Below are 14,067 nucleotides of genomic sequence, written 5' to 3' on the forward strand. Positions count from 1 at the left end.
ATGGCCAGAGAACAAGTCACTTCAGCATCCAGAACAGCCCTGGTGCTTTGAGTCACCCCATATCACACTTGCTCTGGCTTTAAGGGAGCCGGGCAGGCTCAGCCCTTCTGCCAGGAGCAGGCTGCAGAGCCTGGCTGGCCTGAGGAATGGAGGCAGCAGCCAGACACTGCAAGTGCAGGGGAGCTTGTTGAGAGAGAAGGGCACCCACAGGGATTTCCCCCAAGGCAAATCCTGATTTGAAAGCAGGGGGAGCCCATACTGAGGTATCAAGAGAAGGAGCTGAGAGTTGCCTGCCCTGCTAACAGCACCTGGGGATGGTCTGATGGAAGAACCTGATGTCTTACATGGGGAAAAGGCTGAGGCAGAGCAGATGTGCATGGGAAATGAGAGTCTTTGCCTGTGGAATGATGAGAGTGCTTGGGCTTGACTTTGTGGAGGTGCTATAAGCCTACAGGACTGCATTTCCCTGGGGAGACAGAGTCCTCATAGGTCCTCACCCAGCCCTGGGGGCAGCACTGATACAAACCGGGTGTGTGGTCTGGGATGAGTGCACCTGCTGTCAAATAGTGCCTGTCTCCCACAGTGGTGTCCAGCCTGTTTGCTGAACATATCAGCCCTGCAGACCATGAGTGGTGTTGCACTATGGAAAGCAAAGAGGAGATCTACTAACCCTCTCAGGTCTGCTGTTGATGCCATCGGTGTGCCTGGCTGAGAACAGACCTGATTGCAGGGAGAGACTTTTTCTGCTCTTCTCTTGTGCCCCCTAGGAAGAGAGGGGAACCTGGTCAGTAAAATTAAGGAACCCTCCAATCCCTGCCTTAAAAAACACTATCTATATAGGGCCTGAAGAAAAGGAAGGCAGAGAGGCAGCTTAGGTCTGCTACAGTGGGTGGTGGGAGGTCTCAGCATGAGGAGATAGGCTGCAGCCTTTCATGCCAAATCACCATCACCTGCTCCCCCATGGCCTCACTGAGTGTTCCCAGCTCACCCTGTGGTACGGACTGGTCTGAATTGTTTGTGAGGAGGCAGAGAGTGAGGTGGGATGGGATGTGACATCCCCCTCCTGCAGCAGACAGCCACAGGAAATAAACCTTCCCTGGCCCACCAGAGACAGTACAGCCTAGTGCTCTGCAGGGAGTGGGCCTTAATTCTGGAAAGGAGATGGTCCTGTCACCCAAGGCTAGCATGGAGGTGACCCTAACTTTTACAGGTGAGCTGCCCCAGGTTGTCCTCTTGGCTGGTGGAGGACTGGGGGGGGCTGAAGTGGGGGGAGCTGCAGGGAACGAGGGAATGGGGATGAGTAGAGGGAGTTGGGAGGGAGGTGAGTGGGGGCAAAGCAGAAGGGTCTGGGTACACAGCACAGCCCCTGAGTGGGAGTGGGCTGGCGGAGCCTGGCCTGGGCACTGTGGCCCCATGGAGAGCCCAGGCACCCGCTGAATCTGGCTCCTGTTCAAGAGCAGCTGTCAGGACTCAGATTAGCATGAAGGTTATTTTCAGTCAAGTATTTCTACAGCCCACCCCTTTCCCCTCCCTTAAAGGGATTGAATTTCTCTTTCACCATAGTGCTCTGGAAAAGAGAAGAGGAGGAACGAGGCCGGGAGAAGGGGTGCCCAGGCTCCCTGCACAGGAGAGCTGTTTTGTGTCCAGTCAGCCCAGGTCAACGTGGCCCCAGATCCCACAGGGGCCCATTTTGGCTGGGCTGTGTGTCCTGAGCAGCTGTGAGGGCTCCAGGCACCCATCTCCTTGGTGAGAGGCAGGCACCCTGCAATGATAGCCAGGCTATTGGCCAGGGCTTGCTGCCCCAAAGCTCCTCCTGAGCCTCCCAGATGCACCCCTGGGTCAGCAGCTGCCTGAGCCTGGAGCCATGGGCCCCTCACCGCCTACATGCCCGAAGCCGTTGCCTTCCCCAGGCTCAAGGATCACCAAGGCTTGTACAAGGTATCAGTGGAGCAGGGAGACGCCTTCTGGGGAGCACTAGGGAGGAGCCGGCTCACCTGGATCACCCCCTTCCACTCTGTCCAGGACTGCGACCTGCGCCGGGGCAGGGTCTCCTGGTTCCTGGGTGGGCAGCTGAATGTGGCAGGTAAGGAGAGATGGACATGGGAGCCCACCAAGTGCCTGTGGGTGCCCTTCTGTGAAGGGATTCAGCACAGAGTTAAAGGGTGGGAGTGACGGGTATCCCCAGAAGGTCTGGTTGACTCTGCAGAGTGGCTGTAGTGTAAGGATGTGGCTGGTTGTAGGGGAGTAACTGGGTCTCACTGAAGCAACTGCAGCTGGATTGGAGTGTGCTGGGAGCTGGGATGCCCTCCTTCAGCCTGTGTGGATCCCACAGCAGCACAGTGGCTCAATTCTGCAGGACCACAAGCAACAGGATTGAACCCTGTGCTTTCAGCAGGCAGTGTTGCAGGTTATCCCTGCCTAGCAAAGGCAGTATATATCTGCAGAAAGCAAAATACAGGAGCAACGAGCAGTATTGGAAGTCCCCACAGCCGTGAGAGGCTCTTATTCTGTGGGCTAGGGCTACTGCTTTAGAGGGGCTGCCAGGGAAAGACATAGGGGCTGGTGACACTGTGTCCTGCTTACAATGCTGTCGGTCCCCGTGTTCAAAATACAAGTCAGACCTCTCAGAAATTGGGTCTTACACAGTCTATTTGGGCAACAGAGCAGAAGTTATTTGCCTTGGGATTTGAGATCTTACCGTTGCCCCTTTCATGTGTGCTTCTTTCCCTCCTGGAAAACTACACATGGTCAGGAGAAAAAGGCATTTTGGTATGCAAATGGACTGCTACATCTTCTCATGACCTCTGTAACAGGTTTAAGGAAAACACAGAGTGGAACAGGCTTCTGAGGAAACTGCAGCTGCCAGCAATTCAGGAAACTTTTGTCAGAATTACAGCCAGAGCCTCGGCCTACCATGTCCCTGGAAAATCAGGGGCTGTGCACTCCTGGCCCTGTCTCTCCTTCTGTCTTGGACAAATGCACCCTGCAGCCTTCCTGCACAGAGCTTTGCCTCATCCTACATTTGTTCTTTAGGAGCACCACCACTAAAAAACTGCCCTAGTCCACCCCAGAGGCAGCTGCAAGGCAGTGCTGGGTGGAGTGATGGCTGAGTTAATGTTTGCCAGGCCTTCTGAGGGCATTGGGGATGTGACCTCCAAAGGGGCTTCAGGCAGTTTCTGCTCTGGACTGTGTTAAATTGCAATTAAGTGGGAAGCTGATAGTGGGGACTGGTAGGTATTGGAGCGGTGAGGAGTGTAACAGGCCTGGGACAGTGCTTGTGATCTGCTGGCTGGTATCCACGAAGGTTGTTTCAGTGGGTGCACAAGGTTAATGTAGAAAACACTCACACACAGCCTTGACTCTGATCTGAAAGGAGGACCTCCAGTGCTGTCTTTATGGGAGTTAAGAGGTACTAAGGGTTGCTCTAGAAATGAGACAGGGTTGTTTTTTCCAGTGAATTGTCTGGACCGACACGTCCATGTAGCCCCAGAAAAAGTGGCCTTAATCTGGGAGAAGGATGAACCGGGAGAGGAGGTGTGGGTCACGTACAGGTCAGAACACTGCACAGGGCTGATGTGCATCATGTGAGGGGATGCAGCATTCCTTCACATAGCTAGAACAACAGCATGGTGGCTGTTGGCTTGTCTGTGCTGATCTGAGACTCCAGCCTACCTCCTGATTAACCCTCTGGGCCCTGAGGGGTCCCTCCCCAGCTGGGGAGGCAGATGTAAGCCTGTTGTGGCAGCACTGCAATGCTGGTAGGTAAGCCCACATGGGAAAGTCCCACATGTGCCTTCCCAGCAAGGTTCCTGGTGTCTAAACTTGCAGGTGCAGGGTCTGGAAGAGAGGCTAGATTCACAGTCACATGGGTGTTGGGAAGTCCCATGCTCATCCACACATCAGCAGTGCTGCTGAGTTTGGCTCTCTGGGGCAACTGCCTGTTCAGCCCTGTTAGGTTGGTCTGGGGTCCCCCACCTTCCATCTCAATTTGCCTGCTCTCTGAGTCTCCACCACAAAATCCACTTAAATCCCTCTGCACACAGAACAAGTCCCTCTGTCCTCTCTGGCTCCAAACCTCATGTGACAAACATGACCATCCACCTATGTCAATCTCCCTGCATGGAGAGCCCTTCCATGACACAAGTCACTGACAGACAAGCTCTGGTTTCTGGGAGGGACACTTCTCAGGAGAGGCATCATTTTGCTTACTGCTTTCCTACAGTTCTTGTTCTTGCTGGTGGGCACAAGCTCCGGACGACCTGACCTTCTGTGCTTTAGCAGAGCTCGGGGCCCTGTTTTCATCAGGGAAGATACCTAACTCCTCATGTGTAGCCTTCAGTCTTGTAGGGTAGTGTGTTGCTCCAGTTGTACAGACCGATAAGAAATGTGCAGGCTGTCACTGGGAAAGTCAGCTGAGGTGTTGTGGGCTTGCTGAATCAGAGGAATTGCCAGTGGCCATTACTGGCCCTATGGCTTGTTCCTCATGCTGGCCAGTGAGTGTCAGGCTCTGTAGAGAGGCCATTCTGATTTATTTATTTTCCATAAACAACAACCTATGTTAGTGACAGTTTTCTCCTTTCCTTCCCACTGGCGTTTTACAGCTCTCCCATGGACTTCCAGTGTGGGGGGGTTTGGGTGCGTAGGGATGTAAGCTGCATACCTATGACTGAGACCACCCCATCTTTAGGCACACAGGTAAGATCTGTAAGAAAGTCTCTAACTGTGTCATTGCTTCTTTGGGCAGGGAACTGCTGGAGCTGACGTGCCGCCTGGGAAACACCTTGAAACGGCAAGGGGTGAAACGAGGTGACAGGGTGACAATCTACATGCCCCCGTGCCCACTGGCAGTGGCTAGCATGCTGGCCTGTGCCCGCATCGGGGCTGTGCATGCTGTGGTGTTTGCTGGGTTCAGTGCAGAATCCCTAGCAGACAGGGTCCGGGATGGTAAGAGCCAGTGGGTAACAGGGACATGTGTTTCCCTTGGGGGACTGTACTGAGCTTGTTGGTTCGGCAGCTGGGGGGTTCAGGGTTGTGTTGATGGCAAAGTTTTTCTGAGCAAGACTCCCTGGGCTCATTGAGGGTGTCCTGCCATGACATATGGCCATGAAGCAGGGATTAGCACCCCAGGAAATGGCACAGGCTCACTAAATATCTTCCAGCCCACGGCGTGGACTGGTTCTGTCCTTCATTCAAGGGACTAAAGGGCTGGGATATAGAGTCTCCTCTGATGGGATGTAACACAGGCAGGAATGAATGGGAGAGATGCAAAGCTGCTGGTTTTGCTAAATGGAGGACATGAGTAACAAGGGCTGGGAGACAGAGGGGGAGGGTGCAGGGTCATGATGGAGCCAAACTGGTGTGTGACTGATGGAGCAGGGCAGAGCTGCTTATGTGGCTTTTCTGCCTTCTGCAGCCCAGTCAGAGACGGTGATCACAGTGAACCAGGGGCTGAGAGGTGGCAAGGTTATTGAGCTAAAGAAGACAGTGGACCAGACTGTGAAGCAGTGCCCAGGAGTGAAACGGGTTCTGGTTTCCATGAGAACTGACAGCAAGGTTCCCATGATGGCCCTGGATGTGCCGCTGGAGGAGGTGAGAGGCTGCCTGGCACTACTGCTGCTTCTCCTGGGCAATGTGACGGCTCTGAGAGCAGGGACAGGGGATGGAGAAAGGTTCCTGGCTGGCCATGACAGCGTTGTTGGCATTGACATGATGTGGGGACATTGTCCTGCAGCAGCAGTGGCAGCTGGGGCTGTGCATGAGTTCAGGACAGTCCCAGGAACCGCCAGGATGGGTAACTGGTGGCTCTTCCCACAGCACCAGCCCTGTACTGTCAGGGGCAGGCAGTGCAAACTGGGACTCATAGCAGGGTGGACAAGGGCCTAGAAACCACCCCAGAAACACTCCAGACATGGGCTGACATGCTGTGAGCTTAGACTTGGACTGTCACTGCACTGTCACACATGGCCCTGCTTGCAGACCTGGCACCCTCTGTGAACGCCACTGGCAGCTTGTGCCCAAGGAAGCAGGCAGCAAGGTTGCTTGTGTGCCCGTTATTTGTGGCACACAGGATGGCCAGGCTGCCAGCATGGAGCACTGTTTCTGAAGAGGTAAGCCCCTGCTGTGTATTTCTGTTAGCTCCCCAGAGCTGCACAGAGGTCTCCCTGCTTCTGCTCATCCCATCTGGAAGCAATTAGTGCTAAAAAGGCTTTCTGGAAGACTTCTGTGCTGGTCAGAGCAGCAGTGGCTTAAAAATAGCTTCTTCTTACTCAGCAGGTCTGCTCTGTCTGAGGGGAGCGTTTGCTAGCTCAGCAAGGTGAAAGAGAATTCAGTCTGGCAGGCGAGGGGAGCGGAGGTGCAGAGGCGGGGGGATGGCGGGGGGGAGCAGGGTGGTGCAGGTGCTCAGAGGGAGGCTCGGGCAAGAGGTGTGCAAGAGGGTGTAGAGACAACACAGGGAAGCCTGTGAGACCCCAAGAAAGAACTGCTGTGCTCTCTCCTGCAGGAGATGATGAAGGAGGAGGCGTGCTGTGAGCCTGCTGCCATGGACAGTGAGGACATGCTGTTCCTTCTCTACACATCGGGCAGTACCAGCAAACCCAAGGGTCTGGTCCATTCCCAAGCTGGTTACTTGCTGTTCGCTGCTCTCACGCACAAGGTAATGGATCCCAGCCACAGAGTGCTCATGAGCCAGCAGTTCACAGGCAGTGCGGGGAATAGATGTGCTGCCTTGTTGCACCATGAGCTCATCTTTATGCAGAGCAAAGTCTCTGGGAAGCCCTCCTAGGGCATCAGCCCAGTAGAGCACATTTGCCTACAGGTAGTGGGGAAGAACAACGTATGCTCGGGAGCAGGGACTCCTAAACACATACTCCTTTGGGCAACCTTCTCAGCTTTCTTCTTTCTTTCACTGCCCTAAAGTAGACTGAATCATTGGGTGGGATGTTCAGCCCTGCAAGGGTAATTTTATATTACTGAGTGAGGAGGAAGAAGCCAATTTGCTCCTAAAACCTCTGGCTTGCTTTTCCTAAGTATAAGTAGTCCAACTCAGGTGGGAGATCAAAGGCAGTCCTTCTGGGAGGGGCACATTTGAGGATATCTGTAAAAGCTGATGAGTGCCCTCAAGACAAAGGGTCTGTGCTTGAAGAGTGTGGGTCACCTTTGGGAAGACGAAAGCCTTTAACCCCTAGCGTGCCTAAAGTAAACTAAGAGAACTGGGTAAGAGGGTTCCAAGCATGGCATGGAGCTGCACTTGGCTGCTTGGTTGTGAGGGAGATTTCCTAAGACATTATGTGGAGTCCTTTGGAAGAGAGAGTTCCTCTCTGAACAGTCCCTTAGCTTTGGACCTGGCTTTCAGTGTGTGTGGCTGAAATTCCAGCAGTGCCTCAGACCGTGCACCCTATGAGGCAGAGAGCTCAGGGCTGGCTGGGTGTCCTCTGTCAGCCGTGAGTGCCCAGCATGATACATGACCCTCTTGAGACCATCAGATCTGGTCTGCAAGAGCCAGGGCTGCCATCCCAGAATGTCAGTGCAGGGAGCAAGCAGCATGTGGCCATGTTAGAACTCAGGAGCACTGGAAACTGTGACACAGGGCTGGCATGCTCACAGCTCTCAGTTGGATGGGGCAGATTGCTGCTATCATAATTCACCACTTGGTTAAAAAGAGACAGAGCAAGCAAGGGAAGTTTCCATTATGAGCACCCTAGAGCACTTGAGGCCCCAGAGTCCCCAGCTGGCAGCCTGCAAACAGGGAGCTGCAGGAAGAACTGGGAAAGTCCAAAACAGCACATGCCAGAGCAGAAAGCAAGAAGTGATGGGCTAGTGGGAGACCAGCCCCTGGAGAGCTTTCCTGGTGCTGAGTAAAAGAAATAAATGTGAGTGCTTGAGGAAGCTGGCTGTGCTGATGCCGGTCTGATGGCACTGAGTTCTGCCCTGCACAAGGTGGGCATCGTTCCATTATACTCTAGCCTTGCAGCCAAGGGTCTCCTGAGGAATAAATAGGGCAGCAGGAAGAAGAGTCATAGAATCATAGAATGGTTTGGGTTGGAAGGGACCTTAAAGACCACCTAGTTCAACCCCCCTGCCATGGGAAGGGACACCTTCCATGAGACCAGATGGCTCAAAGCCCCGTCCAACCTGGCCTTGAACACTTCTAGGGAGGGGGCAGCCACAGCTTCACTGGGCAACCTGTTCCAGTGCCTCACCACCCCCACAGTGAAGAATTTCTTCCTTACATCTAATCTAAAGCTAACCTCTTTCATTTTAAAACCATTACCCCTTGTTCTATCATTATACTCCCTGATAAAAAGTCCCTCCCCACCTTTCCTGCAGGCCCCCTTTAAGTACTGGAAGGCCACTATAAGGTCTCCCCAGAGCCTTCTCTTCTCCATGCTGAACAACTCCAACTGTCTCAGCCTGTCCTCATAAGGGAGGTGCTCCAGCCCTCTGATCATCTTCGTGGCTTCCCCTGGACCTGCTTGTGCAGGTCTATGTCATTCTTATGTTGGGGGCCCCAGAGCTGGACACAGCACTGCAGTTGGGGTCTCATGAGAGTAGAGGGGGAGAATCACCTCCCTTGACCTTCTGGCCACTCTCCTCTTGATCCAGGCCAAGATATAGTTGGCTTTCTGGGCTGTGAGCACACATTGCTGGCTCAAGTTCAGTTTTCCATCCACTGATACCACCAAGCCCTTCTCTGCCGGGCTGCTCTCATTCCAGAGCTTGTTCTGCTTTCTGCCTGCTTGCAGACACAGGGCTGCACTCACCCAGCTGAGGTGGAGAGGTGACGGCTCCTGCGGGCAAGCAGGGCTGGCTCTGGGCAGAGGCATCTCAGAGTCCCTCTGCTTGCTGCCTCAGTGCTCCTACGCTGGGCTCCTTGCTGAGCTCACAGGTTTACTAAGCATTTACTGTGCGTTTGGAGCCCAGCAGTGCCTGGGGGTGGCTCATGGAGTCCTCCACAACATTGCCCTTGCTTACAACTCCTCTCCTTCCATATGGTCATGTAGGTGTGGAGGAACCATCCTCATCCTGAAAGTTCTCTCATTTTGATGATACAGGATACTTGGCTCAGCCTTGTCTGGACACCAGCAGAAGGAAGAAAAAGGCTGTAGCACTCTCCTTTGGAAAAGTGAAAATTTGGCTGTGGTTTGGTTTTTTTTTTTTTTTTGAAGTGTGTCTCTACTCTTCCACCTTCAAAAAGCACCTGACATTTTATTTTTTTCTGATAATGTTTTTAAAAAACTCTCTGTAGGAAGAAGGTGTCCCTGCAGGGGTGGTGGAAAGATGGAAGGATGAAATAATATCAAGGTTGAGAGAGGGTACACTGCCCTGAGATGTCCCCCTTGCTGGGAGGGCAGGCCCAGGTTGTATCCCTCAGTGCCTCTCCTCTCTTGTGCAGTACGTGTTCGACTACCAGGACAGAGACATCTTTGGCTGCATGGCAGACATCGGCTGGATCACAGGACACACCTATGTGGTCTATGACCCACTCTGCAATGGTGGCACCACAGTCCTTTTTGAGAGCACTCCCGTCCATCCTAACCCTGGTGAGTGAGGTGTCTCAGGGGAGCCAGGACACACCACGGCCACCCTGCGAGACCTGCAGCAGGCAGGGAGCTGGTGGCTTGATGCCAGGACACAGGCAGCAATGGTTCTGCTGCCGCAGGAGCAGACCATGGGCTGCGCCCAGCAGAGAGCTGTGAGGGAAAGAGACTTTTCCTCTGGTTAGGAAGCCACTGCTGCTTCACCAGGGATGAAGCTGTTTCTCCCTGTCCCTCTCTGCAGCAGGGAGAGTAGCAGAGCTAAGTGATGAGGAAGAAAAGGGGCCACTGCTGCTCCTGGACTGCTTTAGTCCCTCCCAGCATGGGATTAGCTTGGCTGAGGGTCCAGGCACTGCTAGAGAGCTCTTGCTCTCACTTCTTCTCCCTCTATCTTGGTCTCAGGCTGGGAGGACCTGTGTGTATGGTTACTGTCCCTGTTTCCATTCCAGGTCGCTTCTAGGAAACAGTGGAGAGGTTAAAAATAAACCAGTTTTATGGGGCACCCACTGCCATCCGCCTGCTTCTGAGATATGGCGACGAATGGGTGAAGAAGTATGACCACTTTTCTTTCAAAGTGCTTGGCTCAGGTAACTGCTGGTGGCATGGGCTGGAGCAGAAAATCCATGGGCATCAGGTTGTGCCTCTTTCCACCAGTGCCAGGAACAGCAGCATGTGAGAATGGAAAGTCAGGGAAACTGCGCTATTTGCGGGGGGCTCTGTGAGCAGGCCCTGGGAAGCTGTGTATTCACATGATCTTTCAGCTCTGTTCCCTTGTCTTTCCCCTTGCAGTGGGGGAACCCATCAACAAGGAGGCGTGGGAGTGGTACTTCCGCGTGGTTGGCGAGACACGGTGCCCAGTAGTGGAAAACTGGTGAGATGTGTACAACCCTTTGTTCCAGCTTCTGCTCTCCCAGGCTTTAGGATTGACCTGCTGCTTTGTTGGCAAAGTGGGAACGGTTGTTACTGACCCTCTTGTACGAGCAGTGCTATAAGAGGCCTTGGGCACCAAAACATGAAAGGGAGAAATGGCCTTTAAAGCTAACAGAGAGAAACATGGGGGAGTTGACAGTAGGGAGCAGATCTCTGCTGAACTAAATGAGCAGGATCACCTTCTGCAATGAACCTTCCCCAGCTCTCTGGAAAACCCAGCCCCAGCCTGTGCTCCAGCTGCATGCAGTCAGGGCCAGGTCAAAGGCTGCTGGCCAAGCAGTGCTACTTGGCGTTCCTCTTGTCACCTATTTTGATAAGCATTACAGTTTCTTTTGGTTCAGAAACAGGAGGCATCTGTATCTCCCCCTGTCCTTCTAATCCTGGTGCCGAAACCCTTCCAGGCATGGCTATGAGACCATTTTTTGGGATCAGGCCCTCCCTCCTGGATGACAAGGTACATTTATAACCTGCAGCCCAGGCACTGGCTCAGCTTGCTTTCCCCCAGGCACTTGCAGACAGGAGTGGAGATCTGTAAGTGCATCATTCCTTCTCACCTCTGCTGGATGGCAACTTTCTTTACTGGAAAAGGACTAACAGTGAAGCTGTTCCTCCAACCAGTGCAGAAGTTGAGTTGTTTTCTAGCTTGCTCTGTCCTGACAAGACAGGCTGTGCTTGGGCTCCCTGGCACGTGTCTTTCCAAGGTGAGGTAGGTGGGCAGGGACAGCCAGCCTCCCTGGAGGGGCCCTGCGTCCCATCGTGGTAGGCAGCTGGTTGCAGACATCTGCTGGGAAACACTGAGCCTGTCCCATTAGAGTTAGGGGCACAGGACTACTCCTCACTGCCTTCCCTGACTTTTCCACCACAGGGTTGTTAAACAGGCAATGACTAAACATCCCAATTACCCTCAACCACGGTTACAAAAAGGTAACTATTTTACAGGGAACTGTCCTTCTGGAAAACAACATCTCTGGAGCCCTTTGCATCTCACAAGCCTGGCCAGGTATGGCACGAACCATTTACAATGACCACAGGAGATTTCTGGAAACCTATCTGACTCCTTATCCAGGTAAGGAAAATGCATGGCAGGTCACTGCAGAGGTGTTTCGTTGGGTAGGGTTGGGGCTGCCTGCTGGTTTTCTGCATGGGGCAGGACTCTTCCACAGACCCTCCACAGTGTTAAGGCCTTTCATCTCCCCCTGCATGATACCTCCACCCTGCCCTCTGGGAATATGTCTCTCTCACCAACCTTCCCCTTCGGATCACATGTGGTTTTAGGGCAGTGAACTTGTCTGTCCTTCTGACCCCAGTTCCCTTGAGCACAGGGAGGCCTCTTGATGCATCACTTGCAAACCCTGTCAGCTTCTGTCACTCACCCAGAGTATGTGTGTCTTGACACAAAGCAAAAGGGGAGAAGCAGCAGGATCACAGGCACCTACACAGGAGCAAAATGCTCCTGGCTTGTGGTGATGAGATAGGCTGGGCATCAGCCAGTGCACTGCAGAATGAGGGAAGGAGCCTGATGATAGAACAGGTACCGACAGAGGCAGAAGACTACCAAGGAAGGAAGGCACCTTCACTCTGGGCAGTTGATGAAGGAGCAGAGTACATGAGCCCCAATGCCAACAGAGAAGGGGGCGAGGTAAGCAGCTCACATCATCACTGCACCAAGTGACCATGGCATGGTTCTGGCCACTGCAGGGTTTTTCTTCACTGGGGATGGTGTGTATCGTACCAGTGAGGGCTACTACCAGCTGACAGGATGGCTGGATGACATCATTAACAGCAGCAGACACCGGCTGGGCACTGTGGAAGTGGAGGATGTTGTGGTAAGAAGTGTGAGTGGGAGGTAAAGCCATCTGAGGGGATGGTGAAGGTGCACTGGTGGTGCTCAGAGAAGCCTCTCTGAAATACCCAGACAGAAACATGCTGCTGCTGTAGCAGCAGGGAACAGCGCTGGACCCAGAGCCTGCCTGTGGGAACAGCGCTGGACCCAGAGCCTGCCTGTGGGAACAGCGCTGGACCCAGAGCCTGCCTGTGGGAACAGCTGCCCCCCTTTTCTCCTCCCATTCTGGCTCTCTGCAGCAGGGGAGGGACAAACCTGATAATGTTGATGCTGTAAGTGGGTGAATCCCAAAGCGGCAGCCAGACATGTTATGAAGGCGCATTCATGGGCCAGTAAAGATTGTGGGAACTGATGGAGCAATGTGGAGGCACAGAACAGGATCTAAAAGGTGCAAGCCTAAAGCAGCCAGGAGGAAAGACTCGTGTTTGCAGACAGACCTGCTGAGGCAAGAAGGAAAAAGGGCAGAGGCCACATGAGGCCCTTCTGTATCTGTCTGCATTACCATGGGCTGCAGCAGCCAAGCTGGGCCAGGGCAGCTCCCAGCTGGCAGTCAGCCTGCCAAAAGCACTGAGCCAAACCCCAGCCCTCTTCTCTTCCAGAATCACCATGTGGCAGTGGCAGAGTCTGCTGTCATCAGCTACCCACATGAGATCAAGGGAGAATAAGATGCTTGCTTTCCTGCCCCTGAAACGTCTCTCCCAGGGGATTGCACTGCAGTGGGAAGTGACACTGTCACACCAACCCCTGGTAGCAACACTGTGCCAACGCCGTACAGCGTGCCAGCCAGGATCTCAGCACAGCCCTCCCAACCTACACGTGAGGCCAGCTGGGCTTTGCGTTAAGGCAGCAGCAGCACCGTGGCCAAAAGCACTTACAGCACAGCCTACAGAGCAGCCCCTGAGGCTACCAGCAGCAGGCTCTCAGGAACATGCTGTGCACAGTGCTCAGTAGCCTGATGGTCCTTCTGCCAGGAGCCTATGTATTTGTTGTGCTGAAGGACAGTGGTTACACACAGGAGACTCTTGCTGCTGAGCTACAGGAGCTGATCTCAAAAGAAGATTGCCAAGTACGCCGCTCCAGAGTAACATACGCGGGCTGTTCCAACACCCACCTCAGCAGCCTGGCCAACCTCTTTCCCTCAGCCTCAGCCCTGCTCCTCCCCATCACAGGTCACACACCGGCTGCCCAAGACACGCTCAGAGAAGATTATGCATCGGGTGCTAAGGAAAATCGTGGAGGACAAGGCCAGTGAGCTTGGGGACCTAGCCACCCTGGATGACCATAAAGTCGTGCAGCAGATCATAGAGGGACGCAAGCGCCTGGTGGAGGGGCAGAAGAGCTGCTACCTAGGCTCTGCCAGCAGCCACCTCCTCCTCCTCCACTGCAGAACCAGGGCCACATCCAGAAATGTCACTAAGCAACCGCTAGCCAGTAAGTGCTTCTCAGAGACTATACCTCCACTGCAGTCTCAGAGCGACCTCTCTGCAACACAGAGACCCTCAAAACCTCTGTCTCTACACACCTATGAGAGGGAGGATAACAGGGAGGGAGCAGAGCAGGGAACAGAAATATGATTCATCACAGGCAGAACAGTAAGGGGAGGTTTCCTCCCCTAAAAGCAGAGGATCAAAAGCTCTCGTTGGGGTGCCTCATGCCTTGCAGTAGCTGTGGAGCTAGCAGCAGGGCAGGATGCCCAGCCCTGGATAGGTACGTTACTCCTACCCTTGCTCTGCTCTTCAGCAAGTGCCTAGTCCAGGACCA

The 14,067-nt window shown here is 53.7% G+C and overlaps 1 pseudogene; it reads left to right on the forward strand.

Moving 5' to 3' along the window:
* The first annotated feature begins 1,733 nt into the window (after window positions 1-1,733).
* Window positions 1,734-13,880, forward strand: LOC104367560 (annotated as a pseudogene).
* The last annotated feature ends 187 nt before the right edge of the window (window positions 13,881-14,067 follow it).

This window comes from Tyto alba, unplaced genomic scaffold (assembly GCF_018691265.1).
Source record: "Tyto alba isolate M040663 unplaced genomic scaffold, T.alba_DEE_v4.0 Super-Scaffold_18, whole genome shotgun sequence".
Classification (NCBI taxonomy): Eukaryota; Metazoa; Chordata; class Aves; order Strigiformes; family Tytonidae; genus Tyto; species Tyto alba.